This window comes from Limulus polyphemus, unplaced genomic scaffold (genome assembly GCF_000517525.1).
Source record: "Limulus polyphemus unplaced genomic scaffold, Limulus_polyphemus-2.1.2 Scaffold630, whole genome shotgun sequence".
Lineage (NCBI taxonomy): Eukaryota > Metazoa > Arthropoda > Merostomata > Xiphosura > Limulidae > Limulus > Limulus polyphemus.
In genome coordinates, this window is record NW_013666240.1 from 350,519 (window position 1) to 356,663 (window position 6,145).

Below are 6,145 nucleotides of genomic sequence, written 5' to 3' on the forward strand. Positions count from 1 at the left end.
TTTGTCGGAGTGTATTATAATTTCTTGAGAATAAGCTTGATTTATTTTATGTGATATATTTGTAGTGTATACGTTCATGTTCATAAGAAATATATCCATGTGCGAATCTTTTAAAAGTCTATTGCATCATATTGTAAACAGTATAAATAAAAAAAAATGCTTTGTTTCTAAAATTGTACCAAAGTGATTTTTGTATCTAAACAAAGTACCTGATGATGACAAAACCTTGACGAAACATTGTACATTTGCTGTTATGTTAAACTTATATTAAAGTTTTTCTTCATTACCCATTCAAGCTATCTCCAACCATTATTAGTCTCAAAGTGGGTTTGTCGTCATCGCCCCTGAATATTGTATTTCTTTTAAGTTTATTCCCATTTTGTCTATTGCCAATGGGAGTAGACAAACTGGGATGTTACCAAGCCAGCTATCAAAAAACGTAACTTGAAAGTTGAACTGATATAATTTAGCCTCACCCATCCAGTTTAGGTCTAATACCACCAATAAGATCAGTCTTTACCATTGTTTCCTAATCCTATTTATATTTTGTAAACAACTACAACTTTTCTCATATTCTATATACAAGCTCTGGGTCATTCTTAAGTCTAAGCTCATTTTGATTTTTTCAAACACATAGTTAATTATTTTATAAAGTTGTATTTAACCTGTAAGTCATGTTAACTGTAATATCTATCTAGCCATACCAAATTAGCAACAAACACTTACACTGTTTTAAATGTACAGACCAAAAAAAAAATGGTGCAGAGGGGATTCACCCACATCAACATTAAAGACCACATTATTGGCCAATTTCATGAATGATAAATAATTAGATTTATTATGTGAAGTAGTGGAATCAGAGCCCTCTATACAAATTGACCTTTGGCCACCATGTTTACTCCTCTCTTACATACATCTTTTATGTATTAATATATACTTTATATCAAGCTTATGCAATGAAATTATGTTTTACATATAAATGTTTTCTACATGTGCCTATTTTATTTTTCTTGCAAAACTTACTTTACTAATTCTTATTATTTACATAATGGTAGCATCTTTGTTTGTTTCTGCCAGAAATTATTTATACTTGATTTGTATTTCTTATGTGCTTACTAGTTATAAGACTACAGTATCACACATAGAAAATCTCTTCAAAAATTGTTCTATTACTCTAAATTCACAGATACAAAGAGTAATCAAAAATACTTATTTTATTCTACATTCACACTTAGGTTTTCCAAAGAAATGAAACAGCTAACATCATGAATCGTAATAATTGTGACATACTAGTATACAAAAGTATGTTAGAACATAACTGTTGGCTTACAAACCAAATAAATACAAATACAAAGGTATGTGTTCAAATTTTTCAGTTACATTAGATTGTGGTCATGATACATGTATTGTTCATTACACATATTGTTCCAAACACTTGAAAATGAAACAAACATATCTAATTAATAACTATTTCCTTATCTGATGCATCAAAAATGACCAAAAGTACATAATAATACAGTTATTCTTAAAAATTAAAAACTGGCTACCCATTGCAAATCTCTTAACAATACTTCTGCTACCATGCCCATTTACTCTTTTGCCATTAGTCTCTTTGACTCTGCTCTTAACTTTAGAATATATCATTAGGTGCAAGATTCAAAACTTCCTTCCCAATTTCATCTACTATGTCTTTACAGAAATGCTGAATAGAAGTATAGAGAGGTACAATATATTATATCATTGGTTAGGCCACATTTGGAGTATTGTGTTTAGTCATTGGTACCTTACCTTATGAAGGACACTGCATTGTTAGAAAGGTTCAGAGAAGGGCTACTAGTATAATACCTGGAATGAAAAAGTTGTCATACAAAGACAGGATAAGGCTTTTGAAACTGATTTCACTTGAAAAAAAGTGCTACAAGGGATCTGATTGAAGTGTTGAAGTTAGTTAAGGAAATTGATAGTGTTAATGCATCATCTCTTTTTTTTTTTTTTACTTAATGGTGAGAATGGTATAACTATTGGACACAAATGTATTTTGTTACAGGATGGAAGTCATCTTCAGCTAAGACGGTTGTATTTTTCTAACAAGGTGGTTGGGCTTTGGAATTGATTGGCTTTAGATGTGGTGGATGCAGTTAATATAAGGAAGTTTAAGGGAAGGCTTGATAAATATTTGAATGACAAGAGCTGACTCAGAGTGTTATATTTTTTTTATTTCAATGTTTAGTTTAGTGAATTGGATGGCCTAGATAGAATCACAATTTCCTGTCCACTAGCAACATATGATTGTAATTTATATTTTTTTTGTGATATGAAGTGCATCTGGAAGTGCAAAAACCTGTTTATATTATACCGATGGTTATTTTATTCCACACTGAATTGGTACAGCTTGCCATATCAGAGGTGACAGCAATTACCCACCTAAACTTTCTGCTTTGGAAATTACTTTTAATTATTGTTTAACAATAGCTCCATTACCTGCTTCATCTGTTAAATGATAAACAACAGTTTGTTTCCATCAGCTACTGTCTCCTACTATCATGAAAACCAAACTGTAAATGGCAACACCTTCATATCCAGGAAGTGTAACATCTGCAACAAGACACCCTGTGCTAGCATCATATTCCACAGAAGTGGGTATAGACATTTCATTAACATTAAACACAATCTCTTTCTTAACTTTTCATATGATTAACTTTAATTTCTAAGAATCTATAACCTTCTTCTAAAACACCAGAATGGAATTCTACCACTTCAATGTATTTACAGTGGGTATGTAATGCAGTAAAAGGACAATTTTGGGAAATTAGTTTTATATTCTGCTGTACCGCAAGCATACCTAAGTTAAAGAGATTTTGTCAGTGTATTTTTAGTCGATTTACTACCACATACATTTCTTTACCACAGAGCCTTTATTTGATCTCTGTTAAGAAATGACTATCTGCTTTAATAAACTTTTCCTTTTTGTTTTGTTTTCATCTGATGTTTTTAAACACAAAGTTTTTACTCATTTTATTGGTAATCACTTTTTTAAAGCTTTTAGTTTAAAATAAATCTGATGTGTGGAAAAATCCATAGCTTCAACTACAGATATCATGCTACTGTCAACCAAAAGAAGTTTAACACCAGTTGCATGTCATTCATACATATAAAAGTCATACAATAAAACTTGAAAACATACTATAACATTCACTAGAAGGTTTTTCTGATATTTGTCATGAATACTATTGTAAAATATATCTTTAATGTTTTGGTTTACACATTTCTTTGATAGAGTGAGATTCTAATTATGATAATGATGTAATACAAAGAATATTTGTGAATGTTAAAAATCAAGAAGTTTTGTGAAATATCTAGAAGTTACAGTTAAGACTGTGCATAACTTTTTCAGAATTAAATAGATTCTTCTACTCAAAAATTTTAATGCAAATTCTTAAATTACAACATTTTAGATAAAAAGTAAGTAACATCATTAAGGATATACATTCATAGTGATAGATAATCATATAAATGGACATACTTAACTTACTGTTACATTCATCACATTCTTTTATTTCATTACATGTTTGTTTGTTTTGTTTGTTTTTGAATTTCGCGCAATGCTACATGAGGGCTATCTGCGCTAGCCTTCCCTAATTTAGCAGTGTAAGAATAGAGGGAAGGCAGCTAGTCATTACCACCCACCGCCAACTCTTGGGCTACTCTTTTACCAACGAATAGTGGGATTGACCATCACATTATAATGCCCCCAGGACTGAAAGGGCGAGCATGTTTGGTGTGACGGGGTTTCGAACCCGCGACCCTGAGATTGCGAGTCGAGCGCCCTAACCACCTGGCCATGCTGGGCCATTTCGTTACATACAAAAACATTTAAGAAACTGTAAGTTCACTTGACTCTTGGTTGATATCTGTGCCACGAACATCTAATAAAAATAAACCTTTCTTCTATTTTTAGTGTAATATGATGTGTAGCTTTGCATTCAACAACCAACAAAACAACTGTCATGGATTATTTTCACAGAGTTAACACCTGAAAAATAGTTTCATACTGGAATGTAAAAACAGTTTAACTAGACATACCCAGCATTAAAATATAATTAATTAAATTTTTCATACCTGAAACAAAACAGTGTTACATAGTAATGGTCATTTTCCATTACTCTTCACTTCAAAATTCAAGCCAGGTCTGAAATGTATCAGTATTTGGCAGTTTTCTTTTTTCTTGAATTTCTCTTTGGTTTAACTGTCATTAGTGAAAATATTGTTGGTACAGCATTTGGCTCTAGTCTGTTTTTCCATCTTGCTAATGTCTTTATGAATTGATCTTCAAAATGTCTCTGTTCAGAAAAATGTCATGATGATGCATACGTTTTATAACAAAAAATAGTTTTCTATATTTTAAATTTACACATGCGTCTAGTGCATTTGATGAATTCCTCTATACTAACTTTAATAAACAGAATTTCAAACCTAGAAAAAGAAATTAAGATATTTAAAGTTCAACACCAAAACATTAACTTAAGTCTAAGACGTATTATTTTGTAATAAGAATACATAAACAATGCATTAACTTAAAATTCGTTTACGCCTTTGATAATAAAAGAATGCATAAGCAATATTATGCCTTCGTTTATGCTTTTAACTGTAAACGCCTCCGGTAACGGTGAGTAACACTACCCAGTACCCTGGCATGTTTATCTTTCAGTTTCTCTTACTCTCAGGCCTACCTCACATAACTAATAAATGCTTCGTTGCCAACCAGATCTTTCGTTTAACTTTAATGTTCTATAGTATTTTCTTTATTTGTCAGGAGGAAACGTGTCTAGTCGCTTCTCTTTTTTATAACGATTGCTGAAACCAACTGCAATGCAGTATGGAACTTTCGTTTGTTTTTCTGTAGTCATAACTTAAACCTACTAGCAGTACCACTTGTAAACAAGAATGCAATACAGAAAAGTAAAGATGGCCGCCAGAAAACTAACCAATCACAATGCAATTTTTGGATGTCGGCTCTCTTCTATAAATGGTTCTGATTGGACTAAAAGAACACCAAAAGTATTTAATAAACAAATATAGTGTAAAAATGCTTAAAACAACCTAAAGTATCTCATTCCCCATTTTATTTTATCTTTTGCCCCCGATAAGTTCAGCGGTAAGTCTGAAGGCTTATGACGCTAAAAACCGGGTTTCGTTACCCGTGGTGGGCACAGCACAGATAGCCCATTGTGTAGCTTGGTGTTTCATAACAAACAAGCAAATTTTATTTTTTACCACATATAAATATAACAGTAAACATAAAAACAGAACAAATTATTAATTGTGAACAGAAGTAATAAATTGCACGATCGCTTCTCGGAATCATGAGAAGCAATTTCAATAGGCTTTGCTTGTTTGCTTGAAATTAAGCATAAAGCTATACAATGGGCTATTTGTGTTTTGCCTACTACATATATCGAAACCCGGTTTCTAGCGTTGTAAGTCCATATCGCTGTACCACTGGGGGCCAATAAGGTTTGCCAATACAAAGTTTGCATTTGACTTGTCACTGTTCAATAGTTTCTCTTTTAACATGACACTTACGGTGAACAAGAAGCCCGTTGATCCATCGAGGTTGCTCCACCCACTAAATGATGCTTAAAAAAAACAACTCAAAGCTATCCTTTATCATTTAACTATATTTAACAAGTCTTCCGCCCCCCAGTGGCACAGCGGCATGTCTGCGGGCTTACGACGCTAGAAACCAAGTTTCGATACCCGTGGTAGGCAGAGCACAGATAGCCCATTGTGTAGCTTTGTGCTTAATTACAAACAAACAAGTCTTTCTTTAGATTTTTTGCTTCCACCATACCTGAAGCCAACCCATTCCAAAGGCTAACTACCTTATCAGAAAAAACAACAAAACTGTCTTTTAACTGAACATGACTCCTACCCAGTAGAAATTTATATTTGTGTCTGTTTGTCTTACCATTTCTACTCTTAATTACGAATAAAGATGACGCATCGACACTACCAATCCTCATTAACAATCTGAACCACTTAATTCACACAGATTCCCTCTATCTCTTCTTATCCAAAAAGATATAAAAATCAAAGATCTTACCCGTCCTTGCATGATAACCTTTCTATTAAAAGTATTGTTGCG

At 32.5% G+C, this 6,145-nt stretch overlaps 1 long non-coding RNA gene across 1 annotated transcript in view; it reads right to left on the bottom strand.

The window, feature by feature from the left end:
• LOC111085803 overlaps nucleotides 1-4,949 on the bottom strand; it is a 10,190-nt gene extending 5,241 nt beyond the window's left edge. The window contains exons 1-3 of the long non-coding RNA XR_002610587.1: nucleotides 4,731-4,949; nucleotides 4,120-4,340; nucleotides 1,789-1,845 (exon numbers count right to left, since the gene is read on the bottom strand). This is a non-coding gene — a long non-coding RNA (uncharacterized LOC111085803). The remainder of the gene's footprint in view (nucleotides 1-1,788; nucleotides 1,846-4,119; nucleotides 4,341-4,730) is intronic.
• Between the last annotated feature and the right edge of the window lie 1,196 nt (nucleotides 4,950-6,145).